Here is a 21,856-nt window from a genome sequence, read left to right as displayed (position 1 = left end):
ATAGTCATGGGATGTATGTCAAATTTGAATACCAAATAATTGGTTGGTTGATTGTTAAACACAAAGTTACAAAAAGGGCTGTTTATGACCTGCCCACCACGGGTTTATTGAAACCTGATTTTTTAGCGTCATAAGCCCGCTCACTTATTGTTGGGCCACTATGGGGCCGAATACTAATTTAATCGATATTTCGTATTACAGTAACTAGTACAAAATTGTTCTAACTTTATTTTCTTCCAACCCCTTCTAAACCAAGTGTATACAATGAAGTGTGATCAAGAATTCGAAATGTAAGAGCAAAAACAATAAAAAGAGAGAAAATAGCAATCGCGGAATATCTGGAGAAAGGACTGATGAAGTACGGATCAAATAAGAGACATCAAGGATAGATTGCAACAAATCAAGTAACAGACATCAAGGATTGATTGAATACGGATCAAGTAACAGACATAAAGGATTGATTGCAACGGATCAAGTAACAGACATAAATGATCGATTGCCTACGTATCAAGTAACAGACATAAAGGATTGATTGAATACGGATCAAGTAACAGACAAAGGATTGATTGCAACGGATCACGCAACAGACATAAAGGATTGATTGCAACGGATCATGTAACAGACATAAATGATTGATTGCCTACGTATCAAGTAACAGACATAAAGGATTGATTGAATACGGATCAAGTAACAGACATAAAGAATTGATACCATACGGATCAAGTAACAGACATAAAGGATTGATTGCAACGGATCAAGTAACAGACATAAAGGATTGATTACAACGGATCAAGTAAGAGACATCAAGGATTGATTGAATACGGATCAAGTAACAGACATAAAGGATTGATTGAATACGGATCAAGTAACAGACAAAGGATTGATTGCAACGGATCAAGTAACAGACATCAAGGATTGATTGAATACGGATCAAGTAACAGACATAAAGGATTGATTGAATACGGATCAAGTAACAGACATAAAGGATTGATTGCATACGGATTAAGTAACAGACATAAAGGATTGATTGCAACGGATCAAGTAACAGACATCAAGGATTGATTGAATACGGATCAAGTAACAGACATAAAGGATTAATTGCAACGGATCAAGTAACAGACATAAAGAATTGATTGAATACGGATCAAGTAACATATAAAGGATTGATTGCAACGGATCAAGTAACAGACATAAAGGATTGATTGAATACTGATCAAGTAACAGACATAAAGGATTGATAGCATACGGATCAAGTAACAGATATAAAGAATTGATTGCGACGGATCAAGTAACAGACATAAAGGATTGATTGAATACTGATCAAGTAACAGACATAAAGGATTGATAGCATACGGATCAAGTAACAGATATAAAGAATTGATTGCGACGGATCAAGTGACAGACAAAAAGGATTGATTGCAACGGGTCATGTAACAGACATAAAGGATTGATAGCATACGTATCAAGTAACAGACATAAAGGATTGATTGCAACGGATCATGTAACAGACATAAAGGATTGATGGCATACGGATCGAGTAACAGACATAAAGGATTGATTGCAACGGATCATGTAACAGACATAAAGAATTGATAACGTTATTAGAATGAAATAAGGAACACTAATGGTTAACTTTCGTCCATTTTTTTTCGAATATTTATGTTCATATAAACGTACGTTTTAAAATAATCTGATAAAGTTTATAATTTAAAAACAAATGTCTACGTCCGACTTAACGTATGCGTAGAACATTAAGTTTACTTCATTTATATAAATACCATTTAAAATTCCCTTCAATTCCTGCCTCCTTTTTTTCTCTTCCTCTTTAACTGAAGGGTTTCTGTATGCCCTTAATAAACCAAATTGTCCTAATGTTATCGCGAAAAATTGATGGAGTTCCAAATTTATTATTTCCTTTCGCTTGTACTATGCTATATTCTAGCACTGTTTGAAAATCCCTACATACCCACCTTATCACGATTCAACAACTATATCTCATTCTCAAAGATTTTGTTTGTTTCTTTTTTAATTTCACGCAAAGTTACACGAGGGCTATCTACGCCAGCAGTCCCTAGTTTAGGAGTGTAAGACTAGAGGGAAGGCAGCTAGTCATCACTACCCAGCGCCAACTTTTAGGCTACTCTTTTACCAACAAATAGTGGAATTGACCGTCACATTATAGCGCCCCCACGGCTAAAAGGGCGAGAATTTTAGGTGTGACAGGGATTCAAACCTGCGACTATCGGATTACGAATTGAGTACCTTAAACACCTGGCCATGCTAGGCCATATCGCTGTATACTTAAAATGTATGAGGAACTATAGGAAGCAAACCTCAACAAGAGAAAGAATGAAGTTGCGCATGAGCAGAACCGTTTCATTAAATTAAATCTTCAAAGAATAAAGTGACGACACTTCTGTCTTGTTACGTGTTCTTTTATATGACAACAGCTATAGAGGAATATAAAATTTCGTAATACTAATAACTTATATATATACACACTGCTAGCCAAAGTCTTAAGGCTAATGCACATAAAGCAAAAATATGCATTTTGTGTTGTTAGACTCAACCACTTATTTGAGTAGAACTTCGAAATATGAAAATAAGAAAAGGGAAAATAAAAAACTTTTTTAACATTTAATAGGGAAAATGTGAACAGTAAGAAATTAGCCTAAATACTAGCTGGTCAAAAGTTTAAGATCATACCAAAAAGAAGTCCTAAACAGGATTGGAAATGCCAAACAAGAGGTCTTAGTAGTGAGTTGCACGGCTTCGTTGCAAACATTCGTTTTGGCATGGTCGATATAAGCGTTTGCAGAAGACTGGCTGGAATGTAATTCCAAGTAGTGAAGATGGCTTCACGAAGATCATGCATCATGCACTGTTTGGAATTGACATCCATTTCTATAGACTTCCTTTGCCATTCACCCCTAAACATTTTCAATGGGGTTAAGTGCAGGCGAGCACGATGGATGGTTCAAAAGAATCACGTTGTTCACAAAAAAAGTTCTTTGTCCTGCGGGGATTGTGAATTGTAGCGTTGTCCTGCTGAAAAATCCAGTCATTTCCACACATGCGAGGGCCTTCAGTCAATAAGGATACTCTCTCCAACATGCCAATGTACCTAGCTGCTGTTTGACGCCCCTGTATAACCTAAAGCTCCATTGTTCCATGGAAGAAGAAAGCACCCCAGATCATGATTGAAACTCCTTCACTATATCGTGTAGAAAATGTCTCCGGTGGGATATCCTTATCGTGTCAGTAACGTTGGAAGCCATCTGGACCCTCCAGGTTAAAGTTTTCTCATCAGAGAACAAAACCTTCTTCCACTTTTCTACGTCCCATCTTTGGTGCTTCTCAGCAAAGTTTAATCGAGCTGTTTCGTCGTGTGAAAGGAGGTATGGCCTTTGAAGACGTTTACGGTTTTAAAACCTTTCTCTCGTAGATGCCGTCGTATTGTTCTTGAGCAGCATGCTGCGTGTGTAAGGGCCTCAATCTGGTTCGACGATCGGCTGGTGTCTTGCCGGACAACCCGTCGAATCTTCCTGCTCAACGTCGGAGAAATTTTCTTGGGTCGACCACTTGAAATTCTCGTTTCGTATCCCTCAGGGTCTTTTAAGAAATTTGCAACAGCAGTTTTACTACGCCCAATCTCACCAGCAATGGCACGCTGAGAGAGACCTAGCTTTTGCAGCTCAACAGTTCTGCCCCGTTCAAACTCTGTCAACTTTTTAGCCTTTGGCATTTTTCTACCCAATGTAACACAAGAGATGCCAGTGGGAGATGTTGACAACGCTAATGCTTGAACGCAAATGACTAAATTTCGTTATGTGTTTACCAATTAATGCTTTGTTTCAGTATAGTCTTAAAATTTTGACCAGCTAGTATTTAGGCTAATTTCATAGTGTTCACATTTTCCCTATTAAATGCTAAAAGGTTTTTTATTTTTATTTTCACCTTTCTTATTTTCAACTTTCGAAGCTTTACTCAAATAAGTGGTTGAGTCTAACAACACAAAATGCATATTTTTTCTTTATGTTCATTGGCCTTAAGATTTTGGCCAGCAGTGTATATACTGGTAAAATGAATTGCAGGAAAGACGTTGCGGTTTTTCTTACACTCTCTAGGAAGACTTGCAAAGGAATTGTAATATTTAAGAGAATATATCAGGTCACCAAATAAATAATGTAGGAAAATTTAATACTTAAAGTGCATCATTATTTCTGTCTCTGTAGAAGGCTTTAGTGACTAAAAGATGTAGCAGAACGTGTATTAAAATATTTAGACAAATGAAAGAAGGCAACCTAACTCCATTTTTTCAGATCATTAATCAAATAAATTCTTATAAAGATGGATGTGACTGAGGAGCACATTAGGCATATAAAGCTTTATGAATTTAGAAAAGGCAATGGTGCAGCAGAAAAAAAAACTACACGAAATGTTCAAAGTATTTGTGGTGCGGAGTCTCTCAACGAAAGAAAATGTTGAAGGTGGTTTCAGAAGTTCAGATCAAGTGACCACAGCTTAAGTGATGCGCCACGTTCAGGTTGTCCTGTTGAGTTTAATCATGATTTGGTGTTGGCTGTACTTGATGAAGATTGTGCTGTAACAGTTAAATAACTAGCACAGAAGCTTAATTCAATCCATTCAAGAGTTCACCGTCATCTGCAACAGTTGAAGAACTAGCGTAGAAGCTTAATTCAACCCATTTAACAGTTCATCGTCATCTGCAACAGTTGAAGAACTAGCGTAGAAGCTTAATCCATTTAACAGTTCACCGTCATCTGCAACAGCTTGGAAAGGGCTTAACACTTGGAAAATGGTCCCCCATGATTTGACAAAAGCCAACCTTCGAGTAAGAATGGACATTTGCACTTCTCTGCACTCTCGTGAACGTAACTCACCCATTTTAGACAGGTTAGTAACTGGAGATGAAAATGGATATATTATAAAAATGTTAAGTGCCGCAGACAATGACTCAGTGCAGGTAAACTGGCTAAAGCACAGCCCAAAATGAACCTTCATCCTAGAAAAGTCTTGTTGAGCGTTTGGTGGGATATTGTTGGTGTGATCCACTTTGAATTGCTGCCACTCAATGTAACGAATACATCAGACTTCTATTGTCAACAGTTAGAGTGCTTCAATGTTGCACTGAAAGAAAATCAGGCCTACTTTGATCAATCATAAAGGTGTTGTATTACACCAGGATAATGCATGGCTCCATACAGCAAGGATCACATCTGCAAAGATTGAAAACCTAGACTGGGAAAAACTTCCACATCCTCCTTATTCCACAGGCCTTGTCCCATCTGATTATCATCTATTCCAAAGTTTGCAAAACTATATTGATGAAAAATAGCTTGAAACACATGAAGGTATCAAAACTATCTTCTCTAAATTCTTTTACTCCAAACCCCAAGAATTTTATATAAATGGCATTCAGAAGTTTGTAAATCGTTGGCATGAAGTAATTAATAATAATGGAACATGCAATGTTGATTAAATAACATTAAAAGCGTTTAAAATCCCTTCTCTGTTTCTGAACCTAAAAATTGGACATTACTGATACAAGTACCCGAACAAAGTAAGAAGTTACGCAAAACTTTACCGTTAAAACAATCACTACATATTTATAAACGTTTATAGTTACTTCCGAGACATTCGGCAGTGAACGAAACCGAATTTCATTTTTAAGTAAATCAGTTAGTTTAGCGAATGAGAGATATATGTGGCAGAAAACGATTGAATCAACGAAGGTATGACGCAAACGAAAAGTTTTTTCGTATTTGTTGTGTTGACTGTTGTTATTGAGTTCAAAATTAAAACAGCGACTCTCAATTATGGTATGATAAACAAATGTCTGTTCCCCTGACGATGATCCAATGAGTTCTACTCGATATAAGTTTTTCAATTTCTTGGATTGGTTTCATTAATTTATAAGTTACGTTTTTTTTTCAGTTTGGGATTCTTTATACAGTTAGATTATGTTTGATAAGAGTTTATTAACAGTTGGTTGTATGACAATCAAACCACCACTAAAGACGACGTTCGAATAGATACATTAACAGACTCAGTTTGTAAGCATGTGTTTCAGTTCGGTATATCCTCTGTAAAACGACTTAAAATCCGCGTTTATCATTATAGCTGTGTCTTTCCTTTTTTATGTCTTTGAAAATCCCCCGCTAATAGCACAGCGGTATGTCTGCAGACGTACAACACTAGAAACCGGGTTTCGATACCCGTGGTGGGCAGAGCACGAAAAGCTCGTTGTGCACCTGTGTGCTTAATTGTAAACAAACAAATCTCGTTTCAAAACACTGGTGTTAATTTTATCTTCTGGTTGTTCTACTAATACGAGAATAACAACAGACACCTATAAAAATCACGAAGTTTTCTCATTTATCGTACACGCCGCCTTTCGTTGTATCATCGAGCTCGAGCAAAATGGCGATCTTCCCAAAGGTCTGAGCATCCAGTTGCCAGAGGAGCAGCCATGGGGGTGGATCCCCCTCAAACATCTAGACATATTGATTACATATTATTTCATAGCTTTTACATCTAATAAACTCGTTTTTTAATAAAAAATAAATAAAACTTCTATAAACACTATTACATTTAATTTGTTTTAATGACCATTGTATTAAAAATTTAGATTAATTCAGCCTTTAAATTGGCCCGGTACGGCCAGGTGGTCATGGTGCTCGACTCGTAAACCGAGAGTCGAGAATATGAATCCTCGTCCCACCAAACATGCTCGCCCTTTCAGCTGTGGGGATGTTATAATGTGTCGGTCAATCCCGCTATTCCTTGGTAAAAGAGTAGCCCAAGAGTTGGCAGTAGGTGGTGGTAACTAGCTGCCTTTCCTCTAGTCTTACATTGCTAAATTAGAGACGGCTAGCGCAGATAGTTCTCGTGTAGCTTTGTGCGAATTTCAAAACAAACCAAGCCTTTTAATTTATTGGCTCACTTAGAATTTTCTTTGCTCCCTACCTCCAAATAGGAAACGTGGTTACGCCATTGCCATTTGCAAAGAAATAAAGATACTTTTGTTGTAACAACCACGCAGCATGTGCTGTGTAAAAAGTGTTAAACTGCGCTATATTTAACTCGGAAGTCATATTCAGGCTTAATTCTCAGAGGGATCTGCAATGGATTAGGGAAGTTTCACAATCATTATCCACCTAACGCCGGCAGTCATTTCTGTAGGCGATGTGCCAACAGAGACTAACTCTATATTGTCGTTATGTCTTTTATTTGAATTATTCTTCGCAGCTATTGACTTTACACCAAAAGACCAAAGATGTCGCGCGAGTCTTAAATGCTTATTTCACTGAATACTAAACAAAAACGGCTTAACGTCCACAAAGAAAATGGTAATTATTTTGTTCTGTAAGTCACACAAACTTCCGTTCCCCCAGTTTTAGAAACAAAGCGATCTATTAGTTTAATATAATTTTAGAACAATGAAGCTTAAGTACTGAATTACGAGTGCAAATATAATATCCTCCCTCTCTGTTTTTGTTTCTTACTTGACGGGTTACACTGGTCAACAAAGTTTTTGTTGCATTTATATCAAACACTTGGTATTACATAATTTTTTGTCCTGATTTCAGATCTGAAGTTAGTTTTTTCCTCAGTGCTCTACTTTTTTTGCAATCAAGGTATTTGAAAATCTCAAAATTTCGTCATCATCACATTGACGTCGTAGTCTATCATGAAAAATATGTGATAAAATATGTTATAAAACTCTTTAATATAGCTGGGTAATAAAAAAAGAAAATACAAGATAGTATAAATGTATTCAAGTTATTTATATAAATTCAATTTTATATCAAGTTATAATTCAATTTATTTATATAAAACTGATTAGTAGATAAGACATTTGCTACTATGAGGAGGCAAAGCTCAATTGCAGTCTACTCAGGCATGAATTTCCGGCTGTAGCTCTTGCGTTTGTGGACTGTCTCAGGGCATTATCGTTTAATGCTCCAGCAGTAATCTGCCATCATATGTTTGTCCCATCTCCCTTGGTAACGCTCTTCCATGGTCTTGAGGTCCTGATGGAACCGCTTGCCTTGCTCGTCACTTACAGCTCCTGGGTTCTTAGGGAATCTATCAAGATGACTGTACAGGTAATGGAGTTTGACACTCATGTTACATCCAAGATCGCGAAAAGCTGACAACATATTCGCTACAAGGGTTTCATAGTTGTCAGCTTTTTTATTACCGAGAAAGTTTGCCATCACCGCCACAAATGAAAGCCATGCAGTCCTTTCCTTGTCGTTCATCTTTCTGGCAAATTCTTGATCACGCACAAGTGCACGAATCTGTGGTCCATCAAAACACCTGCCTTGATCTTCTCGAAGGACAAACCAGGGAGCACAGAAAATATGTGTTGGAAGCATTCACCGTCAGTATTCAACGCCTTCATAAACTGTTTCATCAAGCCCAGCTTGATATGGAGAGGAGGAAATATGATCTTTTCTCGACTGACAATTGGATCGTTGACAATATTTGGCATACCTGCCTTCAGAGTCTCACGTATGGGCCACTCCTTCTGGTTCCAGTGCTTTTCTCGAGCTCGGCTGTCCCACATGCAAAGATAGCAGGGGGTACTTTGTAAATCCTCTTTGTTGACCTATGAGGAAATTAACCATTTTGAGGTCCACACAAGTTGTGCAGTTGTGCTCGTGGTATTTTAGTAGGTCAATCACAGTCTTAATGTCATTATATTCCTCTCGTAAATACACAGAGTGTCCAATTGGAACAGCTGCATAGACATTGTCATTATGAAGTAGAACGCACTTCAAACATTGCTTAGAACAATCTAGAAATAATCGCCAGTCATTTGGATGGTATTCTGGCATCCCTAATTCCTGGAGAAGACCTGAGATATTATGACAATAAACAAACATATTCTCCTCTGTAAAAAATGCCACAAAAGCTGCTCCCGATTTCGGAAGTATGACATTTTAGTTGTATGGCTCAGCTGATTCTTTTCTTGCATCCCGGAAGCTAACACTTTAGCTGCATTTTTGGAGAGACCCAAATCACGCACAAGGTCATTCAACTCTGGCTGGCTAAACTGTTGAGTTAATGACTGTGGGGTCTCATAAGAAGGATCGCCAGATTCTGAAAGTATTTCTTGAGTTTCATCAGCAGTTTCTTGCTCTTGGTCACTACCCACATCTTCAGATGGAAGAAATCCTTTAAAAAACTGGGATTGGGAGCTCATCAGAGTGCAGAGTAGGTCGGATTGCTGAGGGGATACTAGGATATGAGATTTTGTGTCTGTTTTTCTTGCCAATGCCCTTTGTATTGACCAGACAAAAATAGCAGTCAGTTGTGTGGTCCATCGGTTCTCGCCAGGTCATGGGAATTCCGAAAGGTAAACCCTTACGTTTCCCTTTTGTCCAGTCACGCAGCATTTCCTCGCAGTTATGACACACAATATGTGGGGCCCATTTCTTGTCTTGGTTACCAAGAGCAAGTCTAAAGTACGCTTTATAAGCACGCCTCACAAACGATGTTATATTACGCCTTTGATGAATAAGCATGAAGCATCCACAAATATAACAGAAAGCGTCCGGCTTGTTCTCACATTGACGTCTCCTTGTAGCCATGATCAGATCTGAAACAAAATTAAAACAATTTCAATATCTCTGTTGATAACATAAACGTGTAAGTAATTAACACGTTTCCTGCGATGGGACCTACCGGTGTCCCACTATTGTCTTACCTTTAACTAAGTTGCAGGCTAGAGACAAGTGTAACGACAACCTAACGTTATCATAGCTCATGCAGCACTGAAGCTGTCAGATGTACAAGAGCATCGCAGCAGTTACCGGTTTGCCAATATAGGCATCGCAGGAAACGTGTTAATTTGACCACAAACGACTAGAATGAAAAACTTAAAATTGCATTAAAACTAGAGCATGTAGAGCTGAACCGTTTTCATATTTGAGTTTAGCAGGTCACAAAGGGTAAGAATGAGTAAAAAAATCTTATGCAACTGAGATTTCGAAAAAATTTGTTGACCTGTGTTATCAATCTGTCAGAATAAACGTTTGTACCACAATAATGACTTTGAATGACTAAATGGTGTTTTAAAAAGGCGAAGTTGGAATTATGAAAAATAATTGTCTGTTTTAGCGCAAATAAGCTGCTTAATGCCTTAGACATAACAGTAGTTAGTAGGTCTACTTGTTTACTGCTCTAATGGACGGTACTAAAATCCAGGGTTCAATTTCCCCGGTGAACACAACAGTTAGCCTAATGTGTGACTTAGCTGTATAAAAACAAACAAACATTTGATAAATGAACTGTTTCTGAAACGTACAAATGTGTTTGTTTTTTCTCAAATCTGTAATTTTATTTTGCTTTTTTTCTGTTTTCTACACAAAGGGCTATCTGTGCTCTGCCCACCATGGGTATCGAAATCCGGTTTTTAGCGGTGTGAGACCGCAGACATGCTGCTGTGCCACTAGGTTTCTATTTCTTTAAAACATAAATTGGAAATAACTCATTCTTGTTTGATTAAAATGCATGGAGGATCCCGACAGTACTTAACGAGATTAATTTGAACACCGAGTAATAGGGTTACCCACCAGCGGCATGTCTGTGGACTTATACGCTAGAAACCGGGTTTAGATACCTATGATAAACAAAATACAGATAGCACATTGTGTACCTTTGTGCTTAACTACAAACAAACAAACATTTAATGGGGTTAATTATAATGTTTATAGATTTCTATTCAATTTTTCACGAGACTCATGCTATTTTTGTGACCTTCTAACCCGAAAATGTTTTGGAATCATAAATATTTTCTAAATAGTTTAGATTGGTTTAGTTTGTTTTGAATTTCGCGCAAAGCCACTCGAGGGCTATTTACGCCCCTAATTTATCAGTGTAAGACAAGAGGGAAAGCAACTAGTTATCACCACCCACCGTCAACTCCTGAGATACTCTTTTACCAACGAATAATGGGATTGACCGTAACATTATAACTCTTCCACGGCTGAAAGGGCGAGCATGTTTGGTGTGACGAGGATTCAAACCCGTGACTCCCAAATGACGAGTCGAGTGCCTTAACCACCTGGCCATAGTTTAGAAAAAATATGTTTAAGAAAGCTTGTGGACATACACTCCATCAGTTATCCTAGCGTTAAACGGAGGTGACGTTTTCTCAGTTCATAAGATTTGTTTACAAAAGTATCTAATGTGTGAATAGCATTTCTTGTTCCGACCATCTGCTATATTATCTTGTGTTAACAATAGAAAAACAAGATAGCGAGATGGGAAGGAACTCCTCCAGATCCTTTCAGCCTCTCAGTAGCATAAAAGAGAAGTGAGGAAAATCGAATTCCTGGAGACATCAATCATACCGAGATAACAAATAACAAGAGCTTCCGAATGGATAGTTTAAAAAAGTTCCAGAGAAATTCTTTTGTCCAAGTGTTGATCTTCATAGACGTGAGCCATCAGAAGAAAACTCAAGCTGTCCTGGTGGTAGCAGACAACAGTTGGGAGTGAAGAAACTAATAAATCACTTCACACTTCAGGTCATTAAGAACTAGTCTTTTCCTTCGTCTCGTAGTTGGTTTCGTTTCAATTACGCTGAGTCGTCAGAAAGCGTTTTTCTCAGGTATCTATTAGCACCTCCAAAAAACTTTTTTTTATTGAAGTATAAACTATCTTGTTCTCTACCAAATTAAAAAAAATAGGAAAACGCATTGTTTAATTTTTGTAGTGTGTATTTGTCTTTAAAACAACATTTTAGTAGTAGTAGTTCGTTTGTTTTGAATTTCGCGCAAAGCTACTCGAGGGCTATCTGTGCTAACCGTCCATAATGCAGTGTAAGTTTAGAGGGAAAGCAGCTAGTTGTCACCACCCACCGCCAACTCTCGGGCTACTCTTTTTACCAACGAATAGTGGGATTGATCGTCGTATTATAACACCCTCACGGCTGAAAGGACGAGCTTGTTTAGTGCGACATGCATTCGAACCCACGACCCTCGAATTACAAATCGAGTGTCCCTAACCACTTGGCCATGCCAAGCCCAATACCAGTAGTAACCGACTTTATAAAACCAAATTTGTTAAAGTTCTTTAATCGGACACTCGACATTTCGCTTTACAGTTTCTTCTGGAAAGTTCCACTAGAACACAAACAATGCAATGTATCAGTGCTGTGTGTGCTCATCTCCTCGGACTTTCCCATCAAAAGAATTAGTTGATAATATATTCAGGTGGATGTGTTAAGACAGCTGATTTTAAATGTCTGTTTTCTGTCACGAGGAAATATAACTACTGTTAGACAAACATTCTAGTAAATATGGGAAAAATATAGTAAATAACAATTAGATACCACGAAAGGCTCGAATAAGCTCCTCGGTTTCCTTCCCATATCTGTGACATGGAAAAGCCATTTGCTGAAAGTTATGTTGATTTTGGTTTTGTTACCATCAGGACCCAATAAATTTGAACACATATTTTTATAGAGGAATCCAATAATCTTTCTTTTTTCCACTTACATAGTTGTAACTACCAGGACTAAATTGATTTTGGAAATAGAAACGTTGACAGAGAAACGAAACAATTCTCTTACGTTAGATACTCTTTAAAAAATTAAACACTAAATTGGTTTACAACTAGAAGAACTTCAACACCTAGATAAACTCATACGCATGAAGGTCCAATCAAAAGTGTGCTATAGGTTTATCTTTATTGATCCTGACACATTCTTATCTCGTTATGGTGTGAAATTATTCCATGATTTGAAGTTCATACCAGAATTATTCATTGTCCAAACTGCAGTAAATCATTTGAGAAACGTCTACACAAACAAAGTACTTATTAATCTGTAACCTAGTTCCAAATAATGTGAATGGAGAATTTTGAACGTGAGAGGGATTTTCAACCAGAAAAGACTGTTGTATTGGAAATCATTGTTCGATAACATGTTAAAATAGTTCTTTACTTTGGCGTAGATATACAATATCAGAGTAGTAAACAGTGTAAAACGACGTGCATGCATAGGGTGTTCAAAAGAGCGTAGGAAGTTTGTAAAAGTATAGATGCATATGGCGTTTTTAAGAGTATAGGTGCACAGGATGTTTGGAAAAGTGTGGGTGTATAGGGAGTTCGTAAGAGCGTACTAAATCTGATTATCACAGTCACCATATTACACCAGAGAGTGAATGACACGGAAATATTTACACTTTTAAATTGGGGTGTAAAGCTATTGCTTTCTTTATCTCAGTTAAATATAAACTAACCACTGGCCACAGAATGAATGTGATGAAAGATTCGGTACTCTCTGAAACACTGGTAGTATACAATACAAACAGCCATAATTTGTGTAAACTAATTCCATTAAAGGTTCTTTATCAAGACTGTTTAGTCCGCAAGTTGCTCTGAGCTACGGTGAAATGTTAGAAGCTGTGGTAATTGTTTGTTTTTGAATTTCGCACAAAGCTACTCGAGGGCTATCTGCGCTAGCCGTCCCTAATTTAGCAGTGTAAAACTAGAGGGAAGGCAGCTAGTCATCACCACCCACCGCCAACTCTTGGACTACTCTTTTACCAACGAATAGTGAGATTGACCGTCACATTATAACGCCCCCACGGCTGAAAGGGCGAGCATGTTTGGCGCGACCGGGATGCGAACCCGCGACCCTCAGATTACGAGTCGCACGCCTTAACACGCTTGGCCATGCCGGGCCCTGTGGTAATTGACAGGTCACTTTATGTTCATGAAACTCGCGTGCAAAGTCAATGGCTTTCATTTAGCAGATCTGTATCAAAATGTCGAATTACGGTGTACGAGGAAATATAATAATATGAATGTACTACATGTGATACAACAATAACGAAGTGATGCGTATAATATGATATGATACTGTGAAACTACAGTGTAAGATGCGATACAACAATAACGAAGCGAGGTGTATGATATGATATGACACTGTGAAACTACAGTGCAAGATGCGATACAACAATAACGAAGAGAGGTGTATGATATGATATGACACTGTGAAACTACAATGTAAGATGCGATACAACAATAACGAAGTGAGGTGTATCATATGATATGACACTGTGAAACTGCAGAGTAAGATGCGATACACCAATAACGAAGTGAGGTGTATGATATGATACGACACTGTGAAACTGCAATGTAAGATGCGATATAACAATAACGATGTGAGGTGTGTAATATGATATGACACTGTGAAACTACAGTGCAAGATGCGATACAACAATAACGAAGTGAGGTGTATAATATGATATGACAGTTTGAAACGACAGTGTAAGATGCGATACAACAATAACGAAGAGAGGTGTATGATATGATATGACACTGTGAAACTACAATGTAAGATGCGATACAACAATGTTTAAGTATAATATGATATAACACTGTGAAACTACAATGTAAGATGCAATACAACAATGTTTAAGTATAATATATACGTGATATTCAATTCTATGTTACGTTTGATATAATAATGCATAAGATATGTTTGACACTATATTGTTGAAGTACAATGTTAAATATGGTGTAACATTTTCTTCTAATAAGGTGTTTTTCATATAGGTTAACATCTGTTTTTATTGTTGTGTTTTTATTTGTGTGTGTGTGTGGGTTTGAGCATTATTATTATTTTTGTAATAATAGTTTCAAGTTTGTTTTTTGTAATTTTAGCGTAAAGCTACACAATGGGCTATCTGAGCTGTGCCCAAGACAGATATTGAAAACAGATTCATAACGTTATAAGCTCAATATAATTACCATGGAGCTTGTGGGTAGGCAAAGTGGCTCTAAGAAAAATAAATAACAACAAATATTAAGTTATATATCTGTATTTCAAAGTTGCAGGTCACACCTCCGAGTCAGTATAATACATTGAGTGTTCCAACTCCAATTCAGTACAATACATTTGGTGTTTCATCTCCGAGTCAGTACAATACATTTAGTGTTCCATCTCAGAGTCAGTACAATACACTTAGCATAGAAAGTTCTATCGTGTTTAATAACTGAGGTTTTAGGGTGAAATAGGAGATACGAATGAACTAAAGGTTAAATTATTTTAAGAGTTTGATGGCAGAGGGCTGCACACGTGAATTACCCACGTGAGAGGGGTTTTGACACAAAGAGTTAGAGTACATTACTCAGAATCGCGCTTCAGGACTGAGTTATGAGAATGATGACCAAATCTCACCATTCAATCAGTTAGACGGTGATGGGTTCTGTTCGTCTTTGTTTCTTATTAATAACGTGGAACGTTTTCGTATTAGGTGTACTAAATTATATTTGTATATCTTTTCTTTGTAACATTTAACTCTATATTATTATATGTAATGAACTCCTCTCACTTCGAAGAGCATATACATACATACGTCAACAAACAAGAAATATTCACTTAGACTGAACTAGGCCTGGCGTGGCCTAGTGGTTAGGGCGATCGACTTGTAATCTGAGAATTGCGGGTTCGAATCCCCGTCACACCAAACATGCTTGCCCTTTCATCAGTAGGGGTATTATAATGTGACGGTCAATGCGATGCGAGAGTGTGGGATTTGTTGAAGAGAGAGTCCCGGCATGGGCAGGTGTTTAAGGCATTTGACTTCTAATCTGTGGGTCGCGGGTTTGAATCCCCATCACTCCAAACATATTATCTCAGCCGTGGGGCGTTATAATGCGACGGTCAATCCCACTATTCGTTGGTAAGAAAGTAGCTCAAAAGTTGGCGGTGGATGGTGATGACTAGCTGCCTTCCCTCTAGTTTTACACTGCTAAATTAGGGACGGTTAGCGCAGATAGCCCTCAAGTAGCTTTGTGCGAAATTAAAAAAACAAAAAAAAACTCACTCATCTCCTGGATTTATTATACGTAACACACTTTAAGTTTGACTTCAATAACTGTTGAGCTAACTTATTTCCTGGATTTATAAATGTAATACACGTTAGTTTTGACTTCAACAGCATAATTAGGGGCCTGTGTATTGAGCGAAACCCGACAAAATGGGGTACATACACCTGGACTGTAATTCTAGAGAATATACTTTCTTATGAAAATTTTCGTTCATAAAATATACACAAGCTAAACCCAAGGGCGGAGAAAGTGAGAGTGCTAGGTGTGCCGCAACGCTCCCCTGACTTGAAGTGGTACAGAGGCACTGCATCGCTGCTGGTATGAAGGATATGACTTATTGTGGTTAACATATCATTACATAATCTTCCATTGCCTGTGTGGTTATTTAACCTGCTCTGGGAACAATAGCTGGGAATTGGCTAGCTGGTTAAGTGGGTTTTTTCTACTTTAGAGAAAGGAACAGTGGAGTAGGTACGCCCTTGCAGCTTCCACAATTGCATAGAAAGGGAGCACGAATCATAATTACAGGTATAGAGAAATAAGTAAATTTTATAATTTATAGGGGGCTAGATTATGGATGGAAACATCTTTCGTAGTTACGTCACTCATAAAGATAGTTTAAGTAATGATAATAAATACATGTTACTAACTCTTACACTATTTCTGATTTGTTAATGACAGATAAATTCCCTTACTTAATCTAGTTCACACCATAATATTAGTTATTCATGAATGTATGTTATATATATGTGTGTGTGTTAGCATGTCATGTATAACTAGAAATTATAGCATGATATATATTACAGAAGCTTGCTGGCAGATGAAACGTTTATCTGGACTGGAACACGAAATACTTTATAAATGTTTGCTGGAAGAACAAGGTTCGATATAAATTTCAGTATTATAGATGTTGTGTATACATACTGGCAGGCTTAAAACTACTAGAAATTGTGACACTGGGATGGAGTTTAAAACACACACTTATAAAGACAGATTATGATTCTATTATTTGTAGTGTTTCTGTGAATTAGAGGTCGATTCTCTTTTGGTAGCGGTGTAAACGCACCTGCATTTTTTTGGGAGGTGGGTGCATTATAAGCATGATATTCATTTAAACATGCTCGCATTTTTAACCGTGCGAGCTTTATAATTTGACGGTCAATTCCATTATTCGTTGGTAAAAGAGTAACCCAAGAGTTGGCGGTGGGAGGTGATGACGAGCTGTCTCCCCTGCTAAATTAGGGACGACTAGCGCAGACAGCCCACGTGTAGCTTTGTGCGAAATTCAAAAAAATACAAACAATTAAAGTAGCCCAGGAATTGGTAGTGGCTGCTATGGATAGCTGCCTTTCTCTGCTATTCCATCAGTTCAAAATTAGCAATTGTTATGCGGAAATTCCCCTGTATACAGCTTTGCTCAGAATTCTAAAACAATTTGATTTTGGTTTGTTTGTTGTTAAGCACAAAGCTACATAATGAGCTATTTGTGCTCTGCCCACCACGGATATCAAAACCCAAGGATTAAACATTAAAATCAAAGAATGCAAAGGTTTCACCAGTTCATTTACATCTGTAATAGTTTAGCTGAAAAACCAACATAAGCTGCAAAAGCGTGTTCTCTGTTACACCAATCAGAATCAAGTTACAATAACTGTCAACAATAAGTCCGTCAACTTCTCTATGCATTAAGAGATAAGTTTGTATTACTTTTACTTCTGTCTCAGAGTTGCTAAAAGCGTTTATTAAGTAAGATGAACAATCGGTTGAAGAGATAAATTACTATAATTCTGAGGATTAGAGCCACAGGTCAATAGAGTTCTGGGTCTAGATGGACAGAAAGGTCAGTGTCGTTCTAAAGGATAGATTCACAAATCAGTGTAGTTTTGTGGGGTGGGTAGGTCACACATTCAATGTTGTTCTGAGGCTTAGATACACAGGTCAGTGTCGTTGTGAGTTTGTTTTTTGTTTATTTTGAATATCGCCTAAAGCTATTCGAGGGCTATCTGCGCTAGACGTCCATAATTGGGCTACTCTTTTATCAACGAATAGTGGGATTGACCGTCACATTATAATGCCCCCACGGCTGAAAGGGCAAGCATGTTTGGTGTGACGGGGATTCGAATCCGTGACCCTTAGATTGCGAGTCGAGTGCCTCAACCACCTAGTCATGCCGGGCCTATCGTTCTGAGAGTTAGATAGGGGAACACAGCTGATCGATAGTTAAATATTTGGACAAACTTTATGACAAACACGAAATCTGTGCTTAAACAACAGAACAAGATATGAGTAAACAGACAAGACAAACTGCTAAAAAATCTCTAAACAATAGTCAAGTGTACAAATTAGTGGACGCACTAACACAACAGTAAGGTTTAGTTTTAAGAAACAGTATTTTAACGTTACACTTTATTAACAGCCCAAAACACTCTTAAAGAAAACAAAAACGTCTGAGCAGTATGACGACAAGGTTTAGTAAGATGGCGAATTATTCTTTTCTTTTAAGATTATTAGGTAATTTGATTATTAGAATTTTAATAGAATTCATTGCACCATCTACTACTCACGGACTTCTAACTTTCTCTACAACAAGATAATATAGTTTTTTTGTTGTTGTTTGTTTTTTCTTGGCACGCGCCCTATTTTATAATTGATCTCAAAAGCACGTAATGTTGAGCAAATCCCTTTACGTGTTATTAAGATGTCCAAGGTTATCGCGTTGAAAAAAAATAACATTTGTATTTCACGCCAGGGTAAGCAGAGAGATCGAACATCCGCTAGTTGCTGATTATCTTCTTTCTCGGCAAGAAATATACATTACAGAACATTTATTTCCTGTGATTAGAAAAAAAAAAAAACTAATGAGAGCTCCCCCTTGATTTTTTTTTTGGAACGTTTCATTTTTAGTCCCGTAAATCGTTAGGACTAATAAGTCAATACACATTTACAAGTCTAGAATTTTCGTCAAAGAAGAGCTATTGGATCAGTTAACAATGTCGATTTTTTGCTTGTTTATTGTTAAGTCCAAAGCTACGCAATTGGCTATCTGTACTATGCCCACTTGGTTTTCGAAAGCTGGTTATTAACGTTATAAAGTCTTGTGATTTATCGCTGTACCAAGGAGAAACTAGAAATCGGAAAGAACCAACCCTTCTTTTCTTCTTCTTGCTTTTCGAACGAAAAATACAACATATTTATTTCATAGATGAACTACAAAACAGCTCAGAGATAAATTATATAAACTTATTTGTTTAAAAATGCGTAACATTTGTTTTCTTTTCTTTTGAAACGATTACTTTGTTTTTACTTTTTGCAACCATTGTTATAATTACTTTTTTTCAATTTCACACAAACATGCTCGAAGACTATCTGCGCTGTCTCTCCCTAATCAGGAATAACAGACTAAAAGGAAGGCTGTTAGTCAATAAGATACATTCCGTACTTACATTCACTTGGTCAGTTTACCCCAATACCTTACACTTTCTTTAACATGGTCAGTTTTCCCCAAGACCTGACATCTACCTTCACATGATCAGTTCTCCCAAGACCTTACACTTACTTTCACATGGTCAGTCTCTCACAGGACCTACACTTACCTTCACATGGTCAGTTTGTAAGACCTTATACTTGCCTTCACATGATCAGTTTTCCCCAAGACTTTACATTTTTTTAAACATTTAGATCTCCATTGAATGACGTCATATTTATCGACTTCAGTACATTACAAACCCATCTATACCCATTCTTCTCTCCGCTACGACTTTTCTCGTCCACGTCATACGTTTCGGTCTCTTCTACGACTGCGCAGACTCTGCAGTGAACAAATCGATTACGAGTTGAAATTTGAAGATATATATATGTATATACATTTTTTATTTAATTAATTTTTATTTTTCACCGAATAATTGGTTTATTATTATTACTTTTTATCTTCATGTGTTACTTCAATTAATTCGTTCATAGCTTAAGAACTTGTTCTCGCTGGAAACTTGATGAAGGACTGTTGTCCGAAACGTTGTTTTAGTGTTTACCAATAAAGTCATTTTAATTTGGCGCGTTTACACTAATTATATTTTATATTTTTGCACCTAGACATTTTAACGTAAATACTTTCTTGACATGGTGAGGCGTCGTGCTAAACATGCTCGCCCTCCCAGCCGTGGGGGTGTATAATGTGACGGTCAATCCCACTATTCATTGGTAAAAGAGTAGCCCAAGAGTTGGCGGTGGGTGGTGATGACTAGCTGCCTTCCCTCTAGTCTTACACTGCTAAATTAGGGACGGCTAGCACAGATAGCCCTCGAGTAGCTTTGTGCAAAATTCCCCAAACAAACAAGCAAACAGATATGGTGAGCATACACATTGCACGGAAAACTCCTAACTTCCTAAGTAAACATAAGATGACAATGTATAGTCCTATCATAAAACAGTTGTCACGCGCCATCTGTGAACAGTAAATTGTAATATTAAGTTGAAATATATAATTTGTAACTTTTTTATAAAAGTATAAAAGTACTTGAATCAGAAAACAAAGAGCTTAGCTGTTAGGCTCAAGGCTCGAACCGAGATATGCCACTGAAATCCGCACTTTCATATATGGGAGCGTTAGAGTTGTCACAGTCAATATCGTTATTTATTTAAGAAGAGTCAAATAGGTGACGGGTGCTGCTAACCATTTGCCTATGTTTGGTCAGCAATTCTAAATTAAGGATCTACAACAGAATCTCTAACCCGATCGTTAAAGTCCATGCGCGTCACAAGGTGGCAATGAGATCGGAAATAACCAAATACGGGTAAGTAGATGTATTTCCATAAGCTTTGAGTTTCACGGGATATACGTGTTTTATACATCTCTGCCAGTACTCCCTATGACGCAAGAACATGGTAATTCGGTGTTTTCCACACTGTGGGACGCCCACCCTGGGAGGAAAGTGGGAGGCAGGTTTTGGTAATAAAGCCTGCTCTCGCATTTACTCCTTCCTTAGAAGCATTATTTCACTAAAATATTGTTAGAAACAAGTGAATAAAATGTTGATATTTGCTATTACCACTTGCAAAAATTATTTTAATTTGAAAGGGAGGACGCAAAGGAAAATGTACTAAGTTATGGGGCGCTGCTGTTTAAAGTTCAGAAAATACTGTTTGTTTGTTTTCGAATTTCGCGCAAAGCTACATGAGGACTATCTGCGCTAGCCGTCACTAATTTAGCAGGGTGAGACTAGAGGGAAGGCAGCTAGTAACCACCACCCACTGCCAACTCTTTTACCAACGACTAGTAGCATTGATTGTCACATTATAATGCTCCCACGGCTGAAAAAATGAGCATGTTTGATGTGACGAGGATTCGAACCCGTGACCCTCAGATTACGAGTTGAACGCCCTAATTACCTGGCCAAGAAAAAAATGTAAATTTCGGCGAGAACTGCGTGTTTTAACTTTAGCTATCTCTTTCTTTTTGTTATTAGACATAAAATTTAAGCCTACATTTTAGTGAAACATAACATTAATCTTGTGACTATACGGTTGAGGTCCGGCAATGTTAGTTAACTAACTTCCCTGTAACCTATCCCTCCTAAGTTAGGGACGGCTAGCGCAGATTGGTTGGAGTTGCAATACTGGTTTTTACGAAACTATAGAGACAGTGTACTATGATGATGTACTAACATCTATTGGTCAATAGCCATCTCATGGGTTTGTCTTTATCAATTCATAGTGGGATTCACTGTTATATTATAACGCTTCCGTGGCTGAAAGAATAACTGGTACTCAAACCCGTGACCCGCATATTGCCCTTACTACTAAGCCATGTCAAGCCAACTCAAGGTAGTACATTATTTCCATACACAACTTCATTTTTCGTTCAAAATTATCGAGAGAAAAACATGGAGGCTAGACACCATTTTACAGTTGTAATTACTTTACTCGTGCCTACATATTATTTTGGAACTGAAATTTACATGGATATTTTGTGGCATACAGT

The 21,856-nt window shown here is 37.5% G+C and overlaps 1 long non-coding RNA gene across 1 annotated transcript in view; it reads left to right on the top strand.

The window, feature by feature from the left end:
• The window catches only part of LOC143244069 (uncharacterized), a 53,010-nt gene that overhangs the window by 13,307 nt on the left and 17,847 nt on the right, over positions 1–21,856 (top strand). The gene's annotated exons all lie outside the window — the stretch shown is intronic.

This window comes from Tachypleus tridentatus, chromosome 2 (assembly GCF_004210375.1).
Source record: "Tachypleus tridentatus isolate NWPU-2018 chromosome 2, ASM421037v1, whole genome shotgun sequence".
Classification (NCBI taxonomy): domain Eukaryota; kingdom Metazoa; phylum Arthropoda; class Merostomata; order Xiphosura; family Limulidae; genus Tachypleus; species Tachypleus tridentatus.
Note: the sequence above shows the minus strand (reverse complement) of the source record. Positions and strands in the feature narration are given on the sequence as shown.